Source organism: Eptesicus fuscus, chromosome 16 (genome assembly GCF_027574615.1).
Source record: "Eptesicus fuscus isolate TK198812 chromosome 16, DD_ASM_mEF_20220401, whole genome shotgun sequence".
NCBI classification, from domain to species: Eukaryota; Metazoa; Chordata; class Mammalia; order Chiroptera; family Vespertilionidae; genus Eptesicus; species Eptesicus fuscus.
In genome coordinates this window covers 9,167,361-9,194,758 of record NC_072488.1, presented here as the reverse complement: position 1 = coordinate 9,194,758, position 27,398 = coordinate 9,167,361, and positions in this window count along the sequence as shown.

Below are 27,398 nucleotides of genomic sequence, written 5' to 3'. Positions count from 1 at the left end.
AATCTCCATGTGTTCCTAATCTGGGATGTCTTTGTTGATGGTGATGGGCCAATAGTGCTTGGGAGCGATCTATATATATAAAAGCCTAAGTGACTGGCCAACTGGCCAGTTGCTATGATGTGCACTGACCACCAGGGGGCAGATGCTCAATGCAGGAGCTGCCGAGCTGCGGTGACTTGGCAGCTGTGGTTCTCAGATGACACACCTGGAACCAGAGAGGAAGGAGCCTGATTCTGGGGTGTGTCACCTGAGAACCACCCTCTCGCAATCAGGGACCCCTTGGGGGATGTTGGAGAGCTGGTTTCGGGATCCCACTGGGGGATCCATGCACAAATCCATGCACCAGGCCTCTAGTATATAATAATCACAATAGCTAACATTTGTTGGTCACTTATTTAGTCCCAGGCACCGGCCTGAGCCTCTCCTCATAGTTCATCAGTGAATTGCCTCAGCAAGCCTGGGAGGTGCCCTGTTATTCTCATTTGCAGATGGGGAGGAATGTTAAGAAACTTGCAGAGCTGGCTAACAGCGGGAAGGGGTGGTCGTGGTGCAGCCAGGCAGGGCCCAGTGGTAGGGTTGAGAGCCTGGGTTCCTAACCTCTGCACACACTACACTCTCCTAATCTGCTGCTTGGTCTGGACACCAGGTCCTTCTCTCCAGCCTCACGTGTGGGCCAGGCCCCTGGGCAGTCCTTTAAGTGCCAGTGCTAGACCTTCCTGGAGGCCGCTGCAGCCTGTGTGAGGGTCTCCCAGCTCAGAAAGGGGCTTCCCTGGAGCCTTTCCTCCTGTCAGTCCCCGCCTCCTCCCTCCCCTCTCCAAGTCAGACCCTCTGCCTGCCCCTCCCCCTGGAAGGCCTCAGCTCTGCTCCCACCCACGGGACAGGCTGAGTGGGGAGGCCCCTCCTAAGGCAGTGCTTGCTGGGAACAAGTTCCAGTTTGATCTGGCAAGGACTCTGGATTCCCACAGTAGAAATAGAAATATAAACCTCCAGTCCAGATTTTTAAAAATCCAGTCTCATGGGCGGAGGTCTGTGTCCCTTGGGCTCCAGGGGCACAGGCGAGGTCCTGTGGGCAGTTTATGGGAAAGGTCAGGAATCTCACTCAGTGAGGGATGCAGGCGGCCAGCTGGCAGAGGGGCAGCCTGAACAGACTGGCAGCGGGGCACCCTCAGCCCCCTAATTTTCCAAGAGGGGAAACTGAGGCTGTAGACAGGAAAGTTGCTCCCCTCAGGTCCCCAGAACCTGGCCCCAGGCTGTGGGTCCTTCTACCTCAGCTCAGGCTTCTCCCAGGGTTTGCTACAGAAGAGTGTGCGACACAGAGAGGTAGTGTGGCTGTGGCTCAGGATGGCATTCGTTCGTCTACTCCATCATTTATTCGTTCATGAACGTTGAGAGAGGGCCTGCCATGGGCCTGAGACTGTTCTGGACAATGGATACAGCCTTGAACAAAACAGACAACAGTCCTCCCCTCCTGGACCTGAGGTTGTTTTGGAGGGGAGTCACAAACACACGTTAAATAAATAACATTTGTGTCAAAGGTGGGAAAGGGAACGGAGAAAAATGCAGACAGGAGGTACAGGGTCCCCTCTGCGCTGGTCTCTACTCAGGGAGCAGGGGGCCCCTTGAGCAATGGTAATGGGGGCGGGTGGGATCCCCTCTTGGCAACAGCCCTTTCAACAGTCCCCTTTGTGAAGGAGGGGGGCGCGGTGGCCGGGGGAGGACAGTGGGAGGAGGACTGAGCTGAGACCACAGGGGAGGTGGCCATGTGGGAGGTGGCCAAGAGGCAGTGACTCAGGGGCCACAGAGAGTCCTGGGCAGTGGGGTGAGCGGGGAGGTCATGGTGAGCTCCCCAGCAGAGGCCAGGCCAGGCTGGGCATTGAGGATGTGCCCCCAGAGGGAATTTAGGAAGGGCAGAAGAGGGCGCAAGTAGAACTTTGCAGGTGGTGGGAGCAGCCTGTGGGACAGGAGGAAGTCAGGGGTGAGCCGGAGCTGTGGTTCAGCAGCAGCCAGGGAGGTCACAAAGAACAGGCTAAGGAGGTTTTATTTCTAGGCGTGGGAGCTCCTTGTGGTTTACAGCCAGGGGATGACGCTGGGAAGGTCCCTCTGGTGGGTGCAAGGAGGTTGCGCTGGAGCGAGAAGGCGTCTGCATCTCAGTCAGTGACTGGGGTGGAGAGAGGGTGGATGTGACAGGGGGAGGAAGAAGCCCGGACTTGGTTCTTGAGCTCCATCGTCCTCAGTCCCAGCTGTTTGGTTAGGTCTTGGCGGGACGGGCAGCCTCCTGCTTCACTGCTCTGTGCACATGTGACTTTCTGGGGTGCGGGGAGGAGACCCGAGTGCCTGGGGGCTTTCTCCAGACGCAGCATCTTCTTCTATGGCTGCCATCACCTCCCAGTCCCTCCCCGCTTACTCTGCCTTTCCTGCGTGTGGCTTGGACTTGGCCAGCCCAAATCAGACAGACCCTGGAGGCCGATCTGCAGGAAAAGCGGGGTCAGCTCAGGGCTAGAGGAGATGCAGGCCATGGAATCCTGGAAGACCAGCTGGGGAAGGGGGCCTTAGTGTGCCAAGTCAGGTTTCTCTGCAGGAAAGAACCCCTAGGCAGACGTGTGTCCCTGGAAACCAGCAGGTGCAGCCTGGAAGGTGGGGGCACGAGGGGTCCCCCTGAGGATCTGACCGGTCTGGGCCCCTCAGGTGTTGCAGCTACAGGAGCCCTTAGCACTTTGGGGTGGATAGGCCTGACCCAGTACTGTGGGCCCCTGTCACTAGACTCATCCCTCCAGCCTGTGCCCAGCACTGAATCTGGAGGGGGAATCCTGCTGTGATTCCAAGCTCACTGAACACCCCTAGGGTGATCCTGACAGGTATTCCCAAAGCAACCTGTGGGCAGACCTGCACTGGCTGCGTGGGGCTCTGGGGACAGCTGGGGTCCTCAGGGTCCCCTGCCCGCCAGAGCCACGGCTGCTGTTTGAGGGATAGCCGCTGAGGCTGCTGGACTGGCACCAAGCGGGACTCAGGCTTATGTGTCGTGGAGAGTAGCCAGGGCGGGGGACACCAGATGAAAACTGGAGACTCAGAGGTGGGAAGCGACCCCATGCAGCGACAGAACAGAGGCTAGACCCCTGCCGCCACTCCTCCCAGCTCACTTCTCCTCCCAGACTCCCTGGGTGGCAGGGGGAGCTCAGCTGTGAGCTCCCGGCGGGGGCTGCCACCGGACGGCCAGTCAGAGAGCCAGCAGCTGCAGGCTGGGACTCTTGGTTGAGCCGGCCAGGCAGCGTTGCTGGGCCGTGGCTGGCTTCCCCAGCCTCTCTGTGCAGACGGAGGTGGGTGTGCACTCTGCTTAATTACAGTGCTCCTAGCCAGGGAGCAGCTGCTTGGAGGCACATGTCATCTTGTTTGGGGGTAACAGACACGGAGGCTGGAAAATATCTATTAGATCATCCTGTCCTGGTGGGATTGGTGTCAGGTCCCTCGTGTTTTCTCCAGCCTGGGACTCAAGCAGCGGGTGGGGAATTGGGGGGCTGTGCTAGGCCTCCCAGAAATGGCAGCCCCACATGTTTTTCCTCTCCTTTTCCTTGTCTGTCGACTCGCTTTCCATCTGGGGATCTGGTTCTTCTTGTCTTGCTCTGCTGTGTCCTTCCGGTGGGTATCGATCCCTCCAGCTCCTGCCCGTGGAGCCCCTGCTCTGTGGCCGCCCTGCATGCTCAGTTCTGGGGTTCAGACCCTGATGTCAACTGGTTCCTATGCACAGTCTAGAGCAGGGGTGGGAACGTCCGGCCTGCAACATCATTTGGTCTGGCCCTGCCAAGGCATTAGGGGTGAGTTAATTAAATCTTTGACCAAATATAGCAGGCTAATTGTTAAGTTGATAATTTTGTACAGCCCGCAAATGATGCTATAAATACCCAAATGGCTCTTGGCAGGCAAAGGTTCCCCACCCCTGGGCTAGTGTAATGAGACAGGCCCATGAGTCATTGGCGTTCATAGCTAAAGCAAGAGGACCCGGCGTAGGTTAGGGGATGGAGAGGCCACTTTGGGCTCTGCTTGTCAGGACAGCTGCGTGGAAGGCATGGCATGTGAGCTGGGTTGGGGGGTCACAAGGGGACGGGGTCCAGGCACCACTGTGGAACCTGCAGCCCCTCCTCCTGCCGCCCAACTGGGGTCTGCTCAGTTTCCTGTCCCCACCGCATCCTTGTGGCTGTGGATCGAGTCCCTCTACCTCTGACCTTTGCCATCTCATCCCCTTACTACTCTCACCTCTGGCCCAGTCCAGATGCAGTGGGCAGGCAGGTCAAGGCTGAGGCAGTGGCGGGAGTCAGGTGACCACAGAGCTAGGGCCACCGTTACCACCAATCTTCAGCTTCCTCATCTGCAACGTGAGGGGTGAGGGTGAACTCTATGAACCCTTCGAGCCTGACATTCTAGAAATTCCTAAGCAGTGAGCCACCGGCGGATCCAGAGTCCAGAGATGGTGGCCTCATGTTTGTTTTTTCCTTGCCATGATTGCAACCATCACCACCAGCCTGGCAGTGCCCAGACCTTCATCTCCAGAACAGATTTCCCTCCTGAGCTACCGAAACACACATCCCACAGCTCCTGCTGGTCTCTCTGGGGGCCTTAAAATCAGCATGTCCGAAAGGGAAATCACCCTATTTCACACCCTCTGATCCACCTGCTGCCGATGCATGTTCATGACACACTCACTCACTTCCGATCATGTTAGTCTCTTGCTGGAAACCACTCCATCTGGTAGAATCCCCAGAAAACCCAGCTATGTGGGCATGGGCCTTGGACTTGATCCCAGGGTCATCGGTCATGACTCCTCACCTTCCCAGATATCACCCTCAAGACAACCCTAACCGCTGCACACACCTGGATAGCAATCTCACAGCTGTGTCTTTGCCTGTGTTCTTTCTCCCACGTAGAAGCCCCCTCTCTTTCCATACTTTATTGATGAACTCTGTTTTTTATTTTTCATCCAAATCCAGCTTACTTATCACCCCTGTAATGAAGCTTTTCCAGGCCTCGCTTGTGCCAGTTATTGATCATTCCCATTCCTGTTGCCGTCCTTGACCGTGTGCACACAGCTTTTGATAGCACTTATCAACTGCTTACGACCAGTCTACAGGGCTGTGGCCCCCCTAACACCCATCCAGCTCTGGCCCCAGATTTCTCAGCATAATGTCCAGCACGTATTACCTGCTAAGGTTTTTGTTTTTTAAAATGAACTGAGTCCTAATTACGGACCTGTGGGGCTCAGCCTGTGACGTCCTGGCCCTGTCTTGTCAGCATTTCCGGGGGGCTCTGTAGCAGGACAGCACTGAGAGTGGGAGTTCAACTCGGTTCCATCTTCACATTGCAGATGAGGAAGCTGAAGATTGGTGGGGTGTGTGAGCCCTTGAGCTGACCCCCATGTTCTGAGCGTTCATCACCTAGGATTGAGGAGCATGCATTTTGCCTTCCCTCTTCATGCCTCGAGATGAAGGAAGAAATATAAGCTCATGTGAAAAGAGTGTTTCTGTGTTTATCAGCTCTCCCCTTCTCCGCTCGCGCTCAGAATGATTTCTTAGTTCTCTGCTTTTATTTCTCTGATCAAAGTGCCTGAGGCGTGAGCACTGGGGAGGCTCTGGCCTTTCTGCCTGAGTCTCATGCCCCCTCTCTGGCTGATTTAAGAACCTGTAGCCTCGAGGTGTCTAGTCAGGTGCATGTGGCCTGGCTGTGGAAGGGTCTCCAAGGGCTGATGGGACTCGGCTGCCCTGGCATATTGGGGGACAGCTGCCTTACCTGCAGCTGGGGGAGATCAAAGCCCCCTGTGTCTTTCCTCCCCCTCCCCCACTTTTTCCATTCTATGCACTCGATCTAACTTTTCTCTCCAATGAGTTAAATACAGAAAATCCATGAGCAGGATATCTCTTTTCAAAGGATCAAATAACCTTTCTTCCTGCCATCCTCTTTCCATTTGTTGTTGTTGTGTATTTTTTTCCCCAAACTGCAAAAGGAAAACATGGGAACAGATTTAGAGTGAAAGGTGAGAAGGAAGAAAAGTTGCAGCAAAGTAATTTCAACTTGAGAAGTAGAGCAGTTGAAACCCCGAAAAAATGTGCGCTCAGCAATATGGTGCTGTCCTACAAATTAATTAACCCAGAGCACTGGTTTAATTAGTGTGAGGAGCAGGGAATTGAGTGGCTAACAATATCTCTCATCTGGTTTAGTAATATGTTCACCAAAGAACGTCCTCCTCCTTTTCTGAGGGGTTGAGAGATCTGTTCGTCGGTTTGGAATCAGCAGGTGCCTCGTGGCTGGATACAGATTTTGGGACGGTGTTTCGACTGCATTGCCTGACCCCTGCCTCTGTGCTCGGCAGAGGTGGGCCTTCCAGGAGCCAGGGCAGAGGCCGCTCAGCTCTGATCCTGAGCTGGACTTTCAGGACCTCCAGAGACCAGGTCTCCTGGACTCTAGTCCTTTCCACTCCCCACCCTGCCCTCATGCTGCACATACCCTGCTTGAGTTAGTTTCCTGCTTTTTCATGGATGTGATATTTGTCACCTCTTGAAACACTAGGAGGAATCAAGTCTGTAAGTTCTTGGAGAACTACAGCTGAAGCCCTTGTAGCTGATGTCATAGGAATCTTTGTTGGGGTGGCCTGCTTCACAGGGGTCACAGAAGGGTGTCTTAACTATCTTTTCCCTTTTCCCCATAGACTCCTTTGACATCTAATGAGGCCTATAGACTAAATGTTTCTGTCCCCCAAATATATATGTTGAGATTCTAATAAAATGTAATGGTATTTGCAGGTAGGCTTTGGGAGGTTACTAGGTCATGAGTGTGGAGCCCTATTGCTTGGGATTAGTGCCCTAATAAGAAGAGGTCTGAGACGGATGATGTCTATGCCATGTTACTGTACAAGAAGATGGCAGCTGTCTGCAAGAGTTCCCTGGAGTGGTCAGAACCTTGATCTTGGACTTCACAGCCTCCAGAACTGTGAGAAATAAATGTTTGCTGTTTAGGCCACCCAGTCTGAGGTATTTTGCTATAGCAGCCCACATTTATTAAGATAGAACTCATTCTCATAATAATTTTTAAAATAAAATACACAAGATTAAAATGGATATGATTTATTGATATACAGTTATCAAAATATAAATAAAACAGATATATGGTGCAGTCATATATGTACTTCTTTCTTAACTCATTAAAAAGCAATTGTTATTGCTCTGATAACTGCCATACATCTGAAATAAATCACATTTTGAGAAATCCGTAGCAATCATAACATATTGAAGTATCTGGTTTCTACTGTTGACAAATTGTAGTCATTGATAAAGTAGACTGGTTTATTGCCCACATTTATAATCGAAGGAAATGCTATAGTTTAAGTAGAGGTTAGTGAGAGTAAAGATTAACAATTTCCTGTCTAAATTCATTGACCCTCTGAATTCTACCCATGGACGTTTAGGTGAATCTCTACTGATGATTAAATGGATTGCTTATATATGTAAATGAACCATTTTTGGCCTCTACTGAATCCTTATAAGATCCTATACTTTTGGAGGGTCTTTGCTCCTCTCCGGGGATTGAAGGATTGATTTCTTTGGGGTTATGGAGGATTGTGTTATGAAGGAATTGGAAGACCAAGAGGACAGAAATGATGAGAGAAATGCCAATGTAATATGTGCAAAATAGGAAACCCCAGGTTGCTGGTTTATGCTGTGAGAAAAGAGGGGTGGGGACCTGTGTGTGGGTGAGGAAGGAAACATGGGCATGTGCTTAATGCTTAAGGGACAAGTTGGCCAAGTCATGTGGCAAAAGAGAGGTGATGTGTGGGAGCCAGGTAGAGTGCAGGGAGTGGGCATCTTGGTGGGGTACCTGAACATGCCCATAAGGTGGGGTACCTGAACATGCCCATCTTTGGGCTTCAGAGCCAGCTCTCCCTGGGTCATTAGGATCAAGGCCATATATTAGTGTATTAAGCATGTAAATTCTCAGATACACCTATCTGTTCACAGTATTTGAGTCCTTTCCCTTCCATATGTTCCCGTGACCATTATCACATACACATTTTCACCCATATTGGTCACTTATATCCCAAACAGCCCCACCCAGCTTCTCTTAAACAATAGATTCAGGCTTCACGAGGGAATGTCTGTAGGCCAGTTGCTCATTTGCCCTCTAGTTAGTGCCTGTGATAATGGAAATAATATCTGAACAGGAAACTATTTTCATCTTTCTTAGTTGCTATTCAGAGGGCTGGGTAGGTGATGGAACTTCTCTGTTTGAGAAAGATAAAGTGCTCCAGGTAAGATATAATTTTACTAAAGAACAATCCCGAAATGACTTTCCCCCTTAAGTTAATATTTTTTTTTGTCCTTGAAAACAAAGCCCACACAATACAGGTGAATGGCACTTTGAAGTCTTTGTTCTCCAGGCTGATTCTCTGAGATGAGTGCATCAGACAGGGGACTGAGACTTGTAGGCAGAGGCAAAGAATCCCCAATTCTTCCCTTCTAACATGTATCCTAGGCTCTCCCAGAGCACCGGACCAAACCCTAATCACCAAGTGCCCATCTGGGGAATTGGTAGTGAGAGATTAGCTGATAACCCTGTTCAATATTAAAGATTATTAATGTGATATTTTATATTACCTTTTCATACTGTCTTCAAAATCTAGAATGTGTTTTACACTTACAGCACATCTCAATTCAGACTCACCTCATGGCTAATGTTTTGTGGCCACATGTGGCAAGTGGCCTCATGTTGGGTAGGGCTTCCCTATGTCTTGCTCACCACTGAGAGCTGCATTGCTCCTTGGCTAACCTGCCCTGGGAACTCAAAAGAGACTTGGCGGTGGGTCTGGGTACAAAGGAATACTGTGATTCAAGGTCACAGGAAGAAGCATAGTGGGAAATGTACCGCGGACACTAGGACTTCTTTATACAAAGAGCAACCCTAAGATTTCCATTCCCTTGAGAAACTGGGGAAGGCTCCTTCTGGAGTTTGTGGTGTTCTGAGGCCTGAGAAGGTGTCTTCTGCCACCCTGAGTGTGCAGTAGACACTCGGAGGACAGGAAAGAGATCTGCTCATTGAGAGATACCGTGGATGAAGTAGCCATACCCATAAGTCCAAGGCCATGGCAAGAAGAAAAGGAAAAAAGGAAGTGTCTCTAACCTTCTCTAGTAGCTCCTGAATCATTGCTACTCTTGTATTTTGTTGAAAATTTTGTGATTTATTTGTTTGTATTCCATTGTATTTCTTAGATGAACTAGATGCAGTTTACAAAGATAGTTGGATTATAGCAAGTTGCCCCCCGCACACACAAAAAAATCCTCCAAAAAACAAAGCAGAGAAGTAAGAATAGGAAAGATGAATGGAGCCAGGTGTGAGGTTGGTTCAAAAATATACATCCCGTAAGTCTCAGATGTTTGCTAGAGATGGGACTATATTGATCTGAGTCTAAGCTTCCCAACAGCCAAGGCCACGAGGGAAGCACACTAAGTGACATGAGTCACAGCGCATTTACTTACTGTAAAATAAGGTGCTAAGTCAGCACAAAGTCACTCTGTGATGTAAGGACATAGGAGGAAGCACAGGGGAGACGTACCAATAACAACAAGTGATGTTCCTCCTGGACTCCTCGAAGAGAAAGGCCATCAGGTCCCAGGTGCCATCCTCATCAGCACCTTGCACACATCAATATGAAATCCTCCCCACCTTCCCACCCACCCAGTATTTCTTGCCTCTGTTGAGACCAAGGGTGGACCTTCTTGCTGTTCTGTAGAAGCTACTCTGTGGAGTCCACCTGATGCTCTCCAGAGACTCTGCTTTTGGATGAAGTGGCTTAATCTCGGTCAGTTTAAGGGATTTTGAGCAATGCATTTCCATGGCAAGACTTAAAATAAGTTCACCAAAGTCTGTTTCCTACCTTTCTGGGCACATGGTTAGTGTTCCTAGACTCCTTTACAGCCAGGTGTGGCCTTGACACTGAATGAGCAGAAGTGATACATGTCACTTCTGAGCTGAAGTGGTTGAGAAGTGAATGCGTTCTCTCCATGGTCCTTTTCTTCGTCTGCTGGCTAAAAGGAGAAAGATGTGAGGACTCAGAGAAGGATGGAGCCATAGGAAGGAAGAGGCCTGAGCTACCTAAGGTTGAGTGGAAAGATACCCAGCCAGAAAATCTTTATTGGACTTTGATATGCATGAGGAACCTTTTTTTTTTTTTTTTTTTTTTTTTTTTTTGTAGCAAGCCCCTGAGAATTTGGGATTTGTCTCTTAGAGTAGCTAGCATTATTTTAACTAATACAAGTCCCTCTTGGGAAATACTCTCTAAACACAATTCCTCTTAACCTAGAGGAATTGAAAGGTTTGAGTGACACCAAGTTCAAGGTTACATTTCCTGGCAACTATTAGGAGTGCAAATATTCTCTGTTGTAGGGAAGTGGGTAGGCATAGAGCCTCACGTTTCACAGTCACCAAAGGAGGGAGTAAGATGAACACACTCTTGTCAAAATGGCGCCACCTTACAAGCACTCCTGCCTGAATGGAAAGCTCTCAGTACCTTCTTTTGCAGATAAGCCAGGATGTGCCTGCGGGTAAGGCCAAGGTTCTCCTCAGAAACTCATCTGTGTCTTCCTTAACACCTGGGAAATGGTAATCAAGGGCACACAGCTTCTCACAATGCAATCTGCTCTAGGAATTTTAACCCAAAAAAAACATTTTAAAGCAGCTGTAACCCTACGACTGCTGCAGCCCTTATAAACACAACACAACTTGGGCAGTGAACTTGGCCAAGTTTCCTTCTCACCCTGGACTTTCATTCCCAGGCATGATGAATGATGCACGGATGTGATGCCCAAGCTGCAATTTACAATCTATGTGGATGATGGTGAAAAAAAGTCTGCAGAGCACTCATCTATAGAATGTCTACAGTAAACATAATTTGTTCCCATTGTCCTTACAAAGTATACGCAATGAGAACCAGTGAGGTCGCAGAACAGATGCCACACCCACACAAAGTGTGACACTCATACTGTGAATGGCCCAGGTCCTGGGGGCCCCAACCAGGAGGGCATGTTGCTCGCTCCTTCTCCCAGAGAACCACTGTGGCATGGCCTTGTCGTTAGTGGTCACCAAGGGCTGGTGATTTTGTTGCCATGACATTAGATGTTAAGGAGGCTCCAGGTTTGTGAGTCTTTCTGGTGTGCAGGGCTACTTGGCCTGATGGCAGTTTGATGCCAAGTCATCAGCAGAGCTTGGTGATGTGCCCAGGAATGAGCTCATCAGTTCGCCAGATTCAGAGGACAGACTAGAGCAACGGTGCCGAAATAGGGGACAGAGCGGGGTTCCGTGCCAGGCAGTGCTCCTGCAGTGTGGCCTGTGCAGCTTGACCACCCACGGGACACGGCTACCCTTTGGTTCAGACTTCACAGGGACAGCATGGAACCAGAATCCTTGTCTCTAGGACAAGGAAAGCCAGCTCTGCTGAAGGAACTTCATTGAGCAGTTCACAGCGAAGAACCCAGATCTGATGTTTACTCTCCTTTGAGGTCTTAAATCATCTTGGACTTGAGCTCAAAGGTTTTCCCTCTTCCAGGAAGACTATGGGGTGTGATGAGAGTGTGAGCAGATGTGCAGTTGGGTGGCTGGGACAACTGGAGTCCCAGAGGAGCGGATCTAAGATCCAACCTGCCTGTCACCCAAATCCAGGTGGCATGGGGCTTCATCATTTCATGCTCCACTGACTGTCCAGCCTTCTCGGCTACAGGACCTTGAAGGAGGCACTCATGTCCCCTTATGAGGATGTTCTGAAAACCCCTGGCCCAGCACCTCCCAAACTTTCAACATGCCTCCGAATCACCTGGGCATCGTGTACACAGGCAGGTTCTGTGTCTGCAGGTCTGAGTGGGGCCTCAGGTTCTGCATCTCTAAGCCACCCCTAGGTGATGCTGCTGTGAGGACCACACTCTGAGTAGAAGGCTCCAGGGGATCGTGCCTCGTGAGGACTGACGTTTGGACAAGCAGTGCTTCTGTTCAGCACAGTCCCCCCTAGAGGAGCAAGGGGTCTGCATGAGAAGGTGGCCTGAGCCTCAGGGAGAAGACAGTTTCCAGGAGCATGGCTGACCCGGGCCTATGAAGAACACCCCGCTGGCCTCCTCCCACTTACCCTGACTTTGTGCTTTGTGTCTTTGCCTGTACAGCTGGGCCTTAAGAGAATATAATCTGGGAATATCAGCAAGCTGGCAAGGGACACCTGATTGAAAAGCCTGGTTGGGAGCCCAGGGGCTGGTACACATTCCCAGCTCTTTGCCCCCTGCGGGCCATCTCAGGTCAAAGCCCAGCCTCCCCTGCTCTTCCATCCTCAGGGAATGCTGGGAGCAGGCGCCTCCTCTCTCTGTGAGGCTTGGCTCCCTCCAACCCGACACGTGTGTGTTTTCTGTTTTATAGGAAGAAATGTGTCTTGGCTGTAGGCCCACGTTTCATTCCAGCGCATCCTTTTTACCAAAAGAGCCATCCCTGGAGCTGCCAACAGTGTTTACGAGAAAAGCCATCCAACAATACTTTGGATCTGGAGTGCGGCCTTCCCCACACCACGAGCCGCCCGTCAGAAAGCCTGGCGCATGGGGTTGGCATCTTTATTTCTACCCCGACATGTAAGAAAAAAAATGGAAAGCTGGTTTCTTTCTTTCCTTATTTTTTTTTTTTTTTTCCAGCTGGGAAAACTCCTGTCAGTGGATGCAGTGTCCTTTCCAGATTCAATATTATGCAAACTGCATCTCGGCAAATGGAGTAAACAAATATGTCCCTGAAGCTGCCTGATGCGCAGAGAGGGAGCTGGCCCAGTGCTAGACGCAGACCTGCCACGAGCAGGAGCTGCTGAACTGCCACCCACCAGCTCTGCCCCTTCAGTTCCTTTAGAACCTGTGGCCAGAGCCTGCTCTCAGCCCCCCTCTTCAGTCTCACCCCAAACAGGGAGCTTTCAGTCCCAGGCAAGGCTGAGAATGTTTACTTTTCAGCTCTCTCTCCCCTTCCTGGCAGGTGTGGGCAGCAGACAGTAGCCCCAAGAGTCTTTCTGGCAGCGGGAACGTGGTCAAATCTCTTTCCCACCAGGGGCTTCAGCTCCCAGGCACGCCTGGTGTTAACATGGGTGTGATGGACCAAAAGCTGGCGTCAGCTCCGCATTCTACCAAGCATAGGCGGTTTCTGCGCTCTGCCGATTCCCAACGTGTTCCCAGTGCAATAACCCTGCGAGATTAAGTGCCTTTTAAGTGTTTCCTTCTCAGCAGATGAGAAAACAGATTTAAGAGGATTAGAATGCTCTGTTGAAAGGTGGGCAGAGAATAAATAGAGAAGCTAGCGTTTAGACTTGGGGCTGTCTTTTCAAAAATCTCATACTTTCTTTTTGTTTTGTTTTTTTTGCAAAACGGCATCATGCTTCCCAAACACCCCGGCATTAAGAATGCAAACAAACAAAACAAAGCAAAGGCACAGGGATCATCCTCAAAGGGTACAGCTTCAGAACTTGAAATACAATTTTTATCCACGTGTCCTCCGGGTAACCCCTCGCCTACCCTGGCTGGTCTGAAGGTTTTCCTTTGCAGCGTCCGACCCTTTGTCTGTGCCGGGGTAGCGAAGGGAGGGGCGGGGTAGAGAATCTGCCCATCTGTGCTGGGAGAGCCATATTTCCTTCTGTGCTTGTTTCTTTGAACAGACAGAAATGGGCACTTACTCTGCTGGTTCGTGAAGAAGCAGGAGTCCCTTCTCACCATCAGCGGCCTCGTGGGCTCGGGCTTTGCAGAAGCAGTTGCTCACACAGGCTGGGCCCCCTGGTTATCACATGAACTTGGCATCTCAGAATTGCTGAGAACAGATATTTGCAGCCATGCTGGCTGGGTTCCTGGTACACTGGGCATGTGTGCTCTTACTGCTTGAGAGGGGAGATGAGTTCTGAGGTGTCAAGAGGAAATGGCCCTGGACCCAGTTGCACATCTTGAATGGGGTCCCTGGGGCCTGGGATGCCCCGCTGACAAGCAGATAGCGGTGTCCTGGGTGTGCTTTTGACGGGGGAAAGATGGAGATGAAACTGTGTAACCCCTTCGCGTTGACAGCTTTGGAGAGTCTCCATCAGCTCTTATCGGGGAGGCGCTAGGATGGGAGGTTAGTTAGGCTACGGGAGGAACCACCAAGGTGGAGGTTTTGTGTGTTGGGCCGGTAGACATCTTTCTGTGGGGGCTGTCGATGAACTGGGCATCTGCGATCTATTTGTAGAACCTAGCATGTACCTGATATTTCTTATAGGTTTTAAGTTATTGAATTGTTAACATTTCAAATCTCTCCTCTTTCTAGAATCTCATTGATTCCAATCTTCCTGGTGGGAATGTGGGGAAATCTGCAAACCCAATCTGTTTTTAGAAAACATTTAAAGACAAAACCTGACTGAAACTTATTTAATAGTAAAATTTGACCTGAATGGATACATATATGGCTATTATTCCAATTATTGTTTATATGAAATGTGAACAATGCGTAGCATGTAAACAATAATTTACATGCTTGAGAGGACTTGATGGATGCGGTGTGAATTGTATCAACTATATATTTTTCTATTTGTTAAATGCAACTTCTGTAATTATTCATTTCTGCAGATTTTTTCTAAAATGTATTAATTTGCAATAGTATCTTTATTACTTTCTTATAAAAGATTTTCTCATATTGTGTCCTTTTACTGAGTTCTAGAAGCAGATGTTAGTTTCTCTGATTCATTACTTTTGAACAATAGAGCTGAGGCTCAGAATTGATCTGTGAGCTGCTTCGGTCTCATCCTATAAGTTAAGTGTGCAGTTTCTAGACATTGCAGGCTTGAGTAACTCCAAGGCCTGTGGCTCCACCCTTTCTTGACTCCATCTCTCTCTCTCAAAACTTCAAAACTGCTATCCTCAGGACTTGCCCCTATGGACTTCCCTTCTTCAGATTATAATTTTATGAGTTGGCTTATTTTCTTTTTTAAACAAAACCTCATCCTTTCCATTAAAAATCCAAAGAAGCCTAAGCCTTCTCTTGAACCTGCCCTCTCTCCTTTACAGCAGAAATGCCAAGAGATGTGATGTGCAGTGATCGATTTCCCAGCTCTTGGAGGTGGGTTGCTTTGGGGGATGACAGGGTCCAATGAAGGACAATGGCTGCGGGTGGCTGAAGTGGAGACACATCAGTGAAATTGAAGAACTTGAGATGAAGAAACAAAGGGATCAAGAGACCAGGGTGTTGGATCAGGATCCTTGATCCACTCAGAACAATGGGCGAACTCCGAGTTGGGGAAAAGCCTGTGGGTGCCCCCCTCCTTGCTGAGAAGTGGGGGAGAAGGAGAAGGTGGTAAAGGCAGCAATGAGAGGGAGGGGGCATAAAATTCTGCATCGTCACAAGTGCAGTTGGTGTTTTGTGTGCTTTGTCTTTTAGGAAAGCATGTTTTGTCTCAGTTCTGCTATCTTATTTTTCCATTGTCTCGTGTTTATGCCTCCTTCTATGTAGTCTGTTTCTCATTTCCTTTTTGGCAATTTCTGTGGAACATAAATCCTTTAAAATTTTATTAATGATTATATTAAATGAAAAATATTTTAGCTTATATATCACTGCCAAGTATCTGTTAACTCTCTGCTCTCTAAGATGAAGAGATATGCCTATTGTTACCTCTGCCCTGAACCCTCTATTCCTCCCACATCTGATCCTCTGTCCCTACCCTGGGCTGTGTGTTGGTAAACTGATACTTTTGACTGATTTTCTTACTTTTAAATTAAACATTTCATATTATGTATATTCTACCAGAAGGCTTATCTATGACATATGCATTCTGGTTTGTGACCAAATTGGTAACAATTATGTAGAACTAGAGTCCCAGTGCATGAAATTTGTGCACGGGGGGGGGGGGTTTCCCCTCAGCCCAGCCTGTACCCTCTCCAATATGGGACATCCCTCTCACAATCCGGGACCGCTGGCTCCTAACTGCTTACCTGCCTGCCTGCCCGATTGCCCCTAACTGCCCCCCCCCTGCCAGCCTGATCACCCCTAATCACCTCTGCCTGCTGGCCTGATCGCCCCTAACTGCCCAACCTGCCAGCCTGGTCTCCTCCAACTGCCCCCCTCTGCCAGCCTGGTCACCCCTGGTCACCCCTAACTGCCCTACCCCGCTGGCCTGGTCACCCCTCACTGCCCCCCCCTGCTGGCCTGGTCACTCTATGCAGCCTGCTGTTCAATTGTTTGGTTGTCCCTCACTAACCTCCCTGCTGGCCTGGTCACCCCACGCAGCCTGCTGTTTGGTCATTACTGCGAGGGCATAGTGACCAATTTGCATATTACCCTTTTATTAGTATAGATTATTTTTTAGTGTAAATGCATTTAGTGCTTCCCAAGGTAGGAAGGAAGGGTTGGGGAAGACAGCACTAGAAGACTTTCAGGGTGGGAGACCTCAGCTCTAGCCTGGGGTTAAGTCCCTCCTCACAGGGATTGAAAAAGAGGTCTCTCCTTTTTTCCATCTTATCTCCCATCCTTGGCAACTCACTAACTGCAATGACAGTGGACTCACCTGTAGGACCAGAGGCTAAGAATGATACCAGTGGCAGCCTTTGCTGGACTGCAGCCATCACACATCTTCCCTGAGAGGCAGAGCCCTGTGGACATTCTCTGGCTTCCTTGCCCTGGGTTTCTGGGTTTCCTTCCTGCCCATTTTTGTTGTTGTTCTATAAAACCCAGGAGACCCTCTCCATGTAGCATTGATCTTGGATATTTGGCTCCTGAGTATAGTTTGTCAAACCCTCTCCTAGGAGCACTCTAGGTATCCTTCTGGGCTTTGTGATATAATCACACCTCTTTGGAGGTTGGTGTATATTTGAGAAATTTCTGGGAACAATCTGCAGGTGTCCTGGGAAGTTGGCAGTACTCTGGGTGGGAACCTCAGGGCTGCAGACCTCTGGACATATCATAGAAGTGATGGTGAGCAACCCTGCATTGTCTCCATCCTGGTGGTATCCTCGCTGGTTATGGTCCTCACAGGGGACATGGAAAATGGCTGGATGTACCAGATGCCAAAGACATTCAGAGGCTTCCCTGGGATGCCATTTGGGTCTCCATCTGAGTGTGACTATGTTAATGAGCTCCTCTCATCCAGGCTTACAGGCCCCCTGGGTGTAAGACGGCACTTGATTCTTCTTCAAGGAAAGGACTAGGGCCACAGACAGAAACTTGAGTTCAGATTGGGCTTGCAACATGTTAATGTCCATGTTGCTTTTGAGAGTTTCAGAAAACCTGTGGGCTTCCATCCATTGGATTTGATTTACTAGTTTGGGGTTCTTCTTTTTAAAAAGTGTGTGTGTGATTGTATGTGCATGCCTGTGTTTCCTGTTCATAGACTCACTCATGCTGTTTAACTTTAGAGTTGGTGGCTGCAACTTAGAGTAAGGTAATACCATTTAGGTGTAGTCCAGAGACCACAGCACCCACCTCACTGCCTCGTGCTTGACAGCCCAGACCCAGTTCCATGCCCACTGAGGGAGGGCCCAGGAATCTGCATTCTGCCGGGTCCTCCAGGGCATTCTGGTGCACACTGAAGAATGAGAACCACTTGCTGTCCAGTCTACCTTCTCAACCCAGATCGGAGGTAGGAAGATGCCCCTGAGGGGAAATATTTATCCAAGATTACCTGTGGGGTCAGTGTCAGACCAGGGATCAGAACCCAGGTATTACACATGAAAACAGCTGACATCATGTCTAGAACATAGGAGCTATTCAGCCAATTAACTTTCCTTCCTCTTGCTCCCGCCCCTCTATGGGGCAGCAGGGTTTAATCAGCTCGGGATGAGCGGCTGCCTCTCAATGCTCTTCCTTCTTTCTCCCCTAATTCAAACAAAACCCACAGGAAGACCCAGGCCCGTGCCGTTCACTCAGTGTGTAACCCAGAGCTAACCGCCTTGCCTGGGCCCCTGTTGTGATGATGAAGCGATGAAGGCTTGGCTGACTTCGCGAGGACCCCTCCTAGTTCTGACTTTCTAGGGCTCCATGGCACATGTTTCTGCAGTCGGCTATCAGCAGCCATCTGGCAATTAGCAGTCTCTGAGGCGGCTAATCCCACTCTGAGCTGGATTAAAGCTGAAGCTTAAAACATGGCGATAGGCAGGTGATTTATGTTTGAGTCTTTGGGTCCTGCTGTCCCTGGCAGCCTGGTGATGGAGGACAGGAACACTGATTTCCTCCCTTATCTGTCTTAGGAAGCTCAGCAGAGCTGGATCTGCTTTCCAGAGGGGCATCCTGGGCTGGGTGGGGCTGTAGGAAGTGCAGGGCGAGCTTCACAGCCCAGCCCAGCCATCGGGATGCCGCTGGGCTGGCCGGAGGGGTGGAGAGAGTCAAGTTCCGTGCCCAGCACTGCATGGCCAGGAGCAGGTGCAATGGGGAACCTGGGGGGTAAAGGCAGATCATTTTGGACCAGGGCTCCCAGATACCATCAAGGGCCCTGGGGTGGCAGCTGACAAGCCCTGCAGCTCCACTGGGGTGTCCTCTCATCAGGCGACATGGTCAGAAAACACTCCGACGTTTGTTCATAGCCTGAGGAGATAATTAACTCATCTCCACGGAGGGACTTGATTACATTCCTAGCATGATCAGAATGAGAAGTCTGAACTTGGAGACGGTGGTGGTGGTGGGAGGTATTTGCAATGGTTGGCTGAGGAGCCATTTGTTCAGAAATTGGGCGAGTAATCAGACAAATGCCTGTTTCCCTAATTGTTGATAAAAATCAGCTATTATGGCCGAGCCAGGGACTCACTCCTGAGACAACACATTACTTAAGGTGAGCATGCATCCGAATATGTTAGGATGATCTAGACACATTTCACATAGCTTGAGTTTAAAAACAAATTGCGCCCGTTGTGAATGTTGCATAGAGCTGGGCACTGGGGGGCCCAGTTTCCTGCCTGCATTCCATGGCTGGCTTGTTACTGCTGTCAGGAACCATCTTTCACCGATATTTACTCCATTTAGATATTTCATCAGGCACCTACTGTGTGCCGCTCTGGGCTGGGTGCCATGGAGTCAAAGCAGTCCTGTTTTCTATCCTTGAAGAGTTGACTTCTTATCGTAACAGAGGAGTTTTATAAAATCCCCTTGAACCTGTGTTGCATGGTTTACTCTGTGAGGGCCATGGATGTTCAATTGATGGAGAAGTCCGAGTGGACCCAAAAGTAATAGCGAGTGCTTCTTGAGAGCACACCTGTGCTAAGCATTATCCCATTCAATTCTTACACAATTTTGTGAAGTGGCAGCTGTTATTCTATCTGTTTCATATTCGAGGAAGCTGCGGGGCCCAGAGGTGAAGTACCTCCACCACGACGGGAAGAGGCAGACCCGGGAGGTGTGCCCAGGCTGGACTTGAAGAGCCCATGCTCTTCGTGCTAAGGCTGCAGAGAGGCTGGCTGGCCAAGGCTGCGCCTCCCGGGCCCACCTCGCGTGGGCCACGCCAGCCCTGCGCAAGCACCCTTAGCCACACTGGCCTCGTGCTCTTCCACATCCAGTTGCTTCCTGCCTTTGGGTTGATATCTCTGCTTCAGGCGCTCTTGTCATCTCTGCATAGCTTTCTGTTTCTCATTATTGGAGTCTCTGATTAGATAGCCGCCACTCCTTTCAGAGGCCTCCTTAGGCCATTCCCTCTAAAATCACCCTCCCCACCTTCATTCTCCAATCTCTCACTCCATTTTGTTTTCATAGCTTTGACCATGGCCTGAAATTAAATTATTTGTGTATCTGTTCGCTTGTTTATGGTCTGATTATCTTACTAGACGGTATGAGGATGAGGAATCCTTGGCTGTCTTGCTGTTCTTGAAGCACTTTCCTATTGGGTTTTCCAACAATTGGGTGGGACAGGCTGTTCAGGTCCTCTTATTCCCAATTTTTGATAAGGATGCTCAAGCTCAGAGAGTGGAATAGATGTATTCAAGGTCACACAGCTGGTCTATGGCAAAGGTCAAATTTCTTCTGGCTGGGCCTTCTAATGCCTCGGTTAGTACTCCTTTATCTGCACCAGGAAGGACCCATTCCAGGTGACAAGCAATACCAGTGCTGTTATTTTAGGGTGTTGGAAAACATGGTCACTGAATTAACCAATGGCACTGATTTAATGTTTCTTGTGCATTTTTTCACCAATCCCCTCCTCTAACATGGCATGCCAAATGAAACAAAATAAGGTAGTCTTAACAATAAGAGATTTGATTGATTCTGGAGATTTGAGACAGCAACGGATGAGACAAAGAAAGAATAGACTATTTAATTAATTAGTTTGTATGCCTATCTTAGTCCGCAAAGTTTCTCTCTGGCTACAAAAATACCTAATAAAATCATATTCATTGTTAATTAAGCAAAAGAAGAAAGAAAGCTGGCAACATTAAATGGTCCAGAAATGAGACTGCAAATGTAAACGTAAGAATGTATCATGATGAACTAAACACAGTTTAGGCTCTTGGTTTTCAAGCAGGTGTTGTCAAAAGGCAAAACTTGGTTGGTTACAAAATTCAAAATGTCTTCACACAAAAACAGAACAATTCCTTATGAGAAAAACTGCCATTCTATTTTCTAAACTGGAGGTTAATTTCTCTCAAAAGGAAAACATCTAATACAGTGTTTCTCAACTTTTCTAAACCTATGACTTTTTCGATAGCAATAAAAACCTCACACTTCCATTGAGAATTATCGGTGCACAGAAAATGGATCCTATGTTCTATCTAGTCCCCATTAGACAATTTGGTTGATCTTTATTTTTCTATGGAATGTAGTAAAAATAGGTACAGCTTTATTTTTTGAGTCAAAAATTAAACCATCAGTTCCCACAGAGAGTCTGCTCCACCCCTTCGCATTTGGCAGCTGTCACAGTAATAAATGATTTAGGCAAGAGTCATCAATAGATGCTGGAACTGTGAGATAAAAATTTTGATGAGGAACAGGCTATTTACTTAATCTCAAATTATTTCCACTTGTTCATTACAAAGAGAAAATAGCAATTTTATGATGGAGACCTTATCTTAAAATTGTGATCAACCTGATCACCATTTAGGAGACAAATCAGCAGAGGCCTCCTGACATGACGCACTGAGAAAGACTCGTTGCCTCTGTGCCATTCCTGCCAAATATGTGTAACCCGAATATCATCATGAGGAAACATCAGACCAAACCAAGTTACCCTACAAAATAACTGGCTTGTACTCTTCAAAAAATAAAATAAAACAAAGCAAAGAGACTAAGATACTGCCAAATATTAAGGGGGGCCAAACTGAATGCAGTGGGTGATCCCAGATTGAATCTGGGACCAGAATTCTCTTTTGATTTTTCTTCCTTTATAATTATTTAATTTCTCTAAAGAAAATCAAGGGCATTTGGGACAAGTTGCAACATTTGAATAAGATCTATAGATTAGATAATATTAAATATCATTTTCCTTATTTTCCTTATGTTACCCGGATTACATATGAGAGTGCCCTCACATAATACACACTGACATTTTAGGGGTCAATGTGTATCATAAATTAGCAACTTACTCTTAATTTAAATATATACTTCAAGTATTTAATAATTTAAATATATGTATGAAAGAGAGAATATTAAATTGTAGAATACGGAGGGAGAGTACCTGGAGTTCTTTTTATTATTCTTGCAAATTTTTTTGTACATTTGAGACCGTATAAAAGTAAATAATAAAATGCAATTTAACCAAGATTGACAGATCTAATTAGCTGGTTTGAAGGGGTCCTTGGCTAACAGGCTGCAACTCCCTTGCAGGTGGGAGGAGCATCTGTTTCCTCCAGAGTAAACATCAATCAAATGTTGGGCAGCATTTTCAGAGACAATATTTGTCATTTCCAGGACCCTTTCTTTTTAATTGACTTGTTTTGTAGACTCAATCTATGTCACTAGTAAGGTCCTGTCTGCAAATTTCACTGTGCTCAAATCCCTTGTTAGCATAGAGAGATGAATGACATTCTAAGAGGGATTGAAGTATTTCTTACCTTAAAAGATCCTACTTAGTTATCAGCACCTTCCACTGCCTCCATAGGACTGTTATTTATGTCTCACCGGGAGGATTTCCATAAGCATCTTCCTGTTGCCTTTCATCACCTCTTTGTGATGTATTTTCTTTTCCTCTGCTTTTTCCTTCCAGTTTTTGTATTTTATTTTATGCCGACAGTTTTATAAGGAATGGTTTTAATAGGTACATGTTGTAAAATGAAAATATTTTACTAGGATATTACATAAAATACACAGGAGAAACTAGGGTATAAATTATATTTTTTTATCGTAAGGTTTTACTGCAAATAAGTTCGCATATACAATCTTTTATTTATGATAAGAGCAAATTCTTTTTACTTATAGCTGCTTTTGAATTCGGTGCTTCAGCAAGGAAGCTTATGGGTAGCTACATAAAAGAAGGTTCTGTTTTGATGAGAAATAAATCTCTTATTTCAGGAATGTTATTTTCCCTGTTGACTTATAGAGGAAGGGAAAAGGAAGAGCTGGGGTTGCTGAGGGATGGAGAGAAGCTCCAGTCCCTGTAAGACAAGGATTGCTCTTCCTTTACAATTGCAAAGGGGTGCATGTCAGCCCTCAAAGAGGCTGCACTGTCAGAGTACTCCCAGCCTTCCCTCAGTGTATGCTCTCAAGCTCATCTTTCCAGTCATCGTAGGAAAATCTACTCATGGGCTGAGACCCAGAGATCCCTCCATTAAACAATTTTTTCCCGCTTTTGGAAGCAAACAGGATGAAAGTATATGAATATTGTTTGTAAGTAGTAATGCAATGATCAGTGTGTCTCTCCCTAGAGATGAAGCAATATCTGTCATGAAGGTCAACGTCAGCCACAAGCCAGATCACAAAATGATTCCAAATTTCCTGCTTAAAATTATTCTTTGTTTGAGTATCACATGATCTCACTCATATGTGGAATCTAAGTAACAAAATAAATGGATGAACGGAGTGGATCCAGAGACATGGAAGCATGGAACAGAATGTGGAATCTTGGAGGGAAGGCGGGGGAGGGTGGGTGAGTGGGAGGTAATCAACCAAAGACCTTGTATGCATATATGCATAACCTATGGACACAGATAATAGGGCAGTTAAGACCTGGGATGGGGGATGGGGATGAGTTGGATGGGGGAAAAAGGGGACATATGTAATACTTTCAACAATAAAGATTTATTTTAAAAAGAAAAAAAATTATGTTTGGATATTATGCTGTCTTATTTTTTTCCTATTTTCATGTAAACATATGAATGATGCTGACCCTGGGGTCCCAAGTAATAATTGGGCACGACTAAGCACCCATCTTTGCTGCCCCAAGAAGCAATACAAAGGGATTGACCCTTCATTTGAGAACGTGCCATGGTTTTGGTCAGGCTGGCTCAGCCCTGCTGCAAGCAAACTCCTTCTCATCTGCACCCAACATATTTGGAACTAGAGAGGCCGGGATGACTTGGACACCCTAGGAATCCCCTTGTCATAAATCTCCCTGGGCAGACGGGAGGAGCTGTGCAGGTGTACCCTGGCTATTTCTGGGCCCTGCTTCGACTGGGAATACAAGACTAAGGAAACTGTGGAGCCTGGCTTGCTTTCTTGCTGACTTGCAATTTCTGTCTTATTGAAATAGAAAGTTTACTGAAATGTCGTCTTGCCCCTTGAGAGGAGGTGTTCCTAATTTTGGCAGGCCATGAAAAATGTCCTGCTGGGAACTGAAACTCAACAAATAAGACTCTTTCATTTAATGGTCTGTACAAACACATTTATTGAGTCCTTTTTACAGGCTTAGATGCCTTCCCAAAGAACCTGCTCCTCTTGATTTCCCATTTCCATTAGTGGCGCCATCATCTGTCCTGTTCCCCGGGGGAAATCAAACAGCGCATTCTGAAATGCAAACTTTCAGGGACAGCTCTTCAGAGAACCAATGGGTGGATTTATCTGAGTTTTCATCTGCCTCTTTCCTTTCTCTGTCAAATCACAAATTATGTTTTTTTTCCTTCCTTTTTCCTTTCATTTATTGACTTTTCTCTCCTTCTCTTTCAGTACTTTCTTTGAGAAGGTGGAGCTTGGAGATCCATCTTTGGAATTTATTTCCATGAAATGGTACTGAGAAATTCTGGTTTCATTCATTTCTCAGGCAGAATCAAGGTATTGTGCAGTCCTCTTTGAGGATGGCGATTCAGCACAAAAGGAAACGGGCGTTACTTCTTCTTCTTCTTACTTGTCAATATTTCTGGCCTGCTGATGTGCACACAGTTTCCACCAGCAACATTCAGCAACTAATCAGTTAGGGCCTCTTCTTTCTAGCTTCCTGTAGGCAATTGACACAAAATGGTCTCAGGAGCTCTGATGGTAGAACTCTACTGAGCTAGCCTCTCATGAGCAAAAGTCTTGGTAAATAATTTAGGAATAGTATGCAAGGGCAAAAATGATTTTAAAATTGCCAGAATTCTTTGCTTTTCTAATAAATTGACCTTTGCTGTGGCCAGGTTCCCATGCAGTCTGTCAAATATACACACACAGTTTTCATTGGGTTGTAATCAATGTGTAGATACATTTTTACATGCTGCTTTCTTCTGTGTGCTGTAAATACCCATATTGCCACATGATTTTATTTTTGTGACAATTATTGAGCACCTCTTATGTGTCAGCTAGTATGCTAGAAAAGAGAATGAGACTGTATGCTGGGTAGATAGCTGGAGTCCAATAGACCAGGGTTGTCAATGCTCTTTGCTTATTTGTGCCTTAATTTCTTTGAGCCTCGGTTACCTCATATTTTATATTGAGACTAATTAACAACATACTTTATTAGAATTGTAAAATTTTAATGAGATACGGAGATAACATGCAAAGTTCTTGACATATACAGAGTGTTAAGTAAATGCTGGTGAATAAGATGCTGATATGATTGGTTATGATGATGTGCTCATGACCTCAAGGAGTTTAAGAGAGAGAGACATGCATAAATACCTGCAATAAGAAATGACAGGAGCTATGATAAACATCTATACAGGTTTCATTGGAGGCCCCGAGGAAAGCATGGTTGATTAAACCTGGCAATGCAGATATAGGAAATCAAACAAGTCTTTATAAACAGCCAGTTAAGGAAGCTCAGTCTTGAAGGCAAACTGGCACTTGTTGCACAGATAAGGCCCCACTAGTTCGGAAGATGCATGAGCAAAGCCCACCTTGTCATCTGGGTTGAGAAAGATGATAAGGATTTTACTAAGTGAAGATGAAGCAAGGATATTCCAGGTAGAAGCTACAACATCCACAGACATGGAGCTATGGATGCTTATTCCGGAAATGAATGTGTTTATGCTGTGTTTAGTGCATAGGAACAGAGGCCTTTAGTGGGGCCCAGGCAAAAAAATGAGGCTGGAGAGGCAGATGCAGCAGAGCTCACAGGGGCCCTGAAGGCCTCTCTAAAACCAGGGAGCTTCACCAGGCAGGTGATAGGGTTCCCTTAGTCATACAACCCCTCTGGTGGCAGGGTGGGGCCCAGATTGGAGAGGACAAAGCTGAAGAAGAGGAACAAATCAATTGCAATGTCTAGACCAGAGGGGCCAGGACCTGAACCTAAATGTAGAATATCCCACCACGTTAATTGTCCACATAACATAAACATCCTTTTGCTCGTGGGCACTTTCATCTTTCATTCATTTTAAACTTTGGTATTCTGAATGTTATTATGGTTTGCCTCTTTGTATATCAACATTCCTTTCTTTCAGATATTTTCTTTAAGATAAAGGGCATAAACATTTGCATGGCTGTTGACAATTTGTTTCAAAAGGGTTTTCCAAATTATATTTTCAAATTATAGTAATTTTCCAAATTATATTTCCAGGGCCCATTTGTGTATGGGCCTTGCAGCGCCATGGAAACACGGAGTCTGCCATTTTTGTTGTTTTGGAAGGCATAAAGCTGTTGTTTCAATTCGCCTTTCCTTGGGAATCTACAGAAATAAAATGCTTTCCCCATTTGTCTTCTAATTGTGTGTCCTCACTTGTGAATTGCATGCCCTGTCCTTTGCCCATTTGATAAGCAATTGTGTTAAATCCTTTTTTGGCTGGCCTCTCTCCTGGCAGCTCTCCACACACATTTCCACACAGGCTCTCCTTCTAATTTCTTTTCTCTCTGATCTATTGAAGCCAAATCCTTTTTCTAACTCAATATTACAATAGACATAACAATTCTAATTGCTCTATTGATTCATGGCCACTACAGTCATGGGCACGTTGGGAAGAACAAGACTTTGCTGTCAAGAGACCAGGGTGTAAAAGCCTGGCTTCTTGCTTTCTAGCTGTGTATGTTAGTGTGAGCATCTCAATCTCTCCGAGCTGGTTTATCTGTGAAGTGGAAGCAGTAGTATATGTCAGGATCAATTAAAACTGTATTTGGCACCTGGTTAGTGTGGCTCAGTGGATTGAGCATCATCCCATTCACCAAAAGGTCACGGGTTCGGTTCCCGGTCAGGGCAATGCCTGGGATGCAGACTTGATCCCCAGTCGGGGCGTGTGCAAGAGGCAGCTGATCAATGTTTCTCTCTCATCAATGTTTTTCTCTCTCTCCCTCTCCTTTCATTGCTCTCTCTAAAAAAAATAAAATGAACAAACAAAAAAAAACCAACCTGTATTTGGCTATTGGTAATAGAGACCCAAGTACAGGACTTAAAAAGTTAGTAGTCTAATGTTACATGTTAAATAATTTTGGAAGTGAGGAGCCTACAGCTGGTATGGCAGTTCCATGAGGCCTTCCCTTGGCCTATAGTGTGGTTGTGGGATTAGGGTTGAGCAGCTCTTATATCTTAAAGGCCAGGGAAGCAGTTGGACGGTGATGAATAGTGGCAAAGCTGAACCTACTCACCTACTTATTGGACAGATATTTAAGTGCCTCCTGTGTGCAGAGCTCCAAGATGTTCTGTACTGGGAAATTTACAGGCTACCCAAAACAAGGCCTTATTTATTATGTTGACCTCTTAATCATGGAGAATGATTACCTTTTTCATTAGGTAGACCCAGAATTGGAATCTCGGGTTCCAAGGTGACTCTGTGGCTTTTTACCTACTTGCTCACGTATCCCTACAATAACTCCCTGTACAGAAAAGGTATCCCTGTCAACCGAACACAAGCACATAAATAGGCTCTTAGGGTTATTCAACAGAAGCGTCATGGCCTCATCAGCAGATCAAGTCCATAACAGATGTACGCATTCTGGTCCGCTGGTTAGAAGGTCAGCCTCGTGGTGTTACAGTCACACTGTTTTGCACAGGTGCTCCTGGTGCATCACAAGACCATGTCCCAGACAGAGGGGCTCCTGGGTCCCCCGCCAGCTTAGAGAACATAGAATCCCCGGGTCCCCTTCATATGGTTTATTAT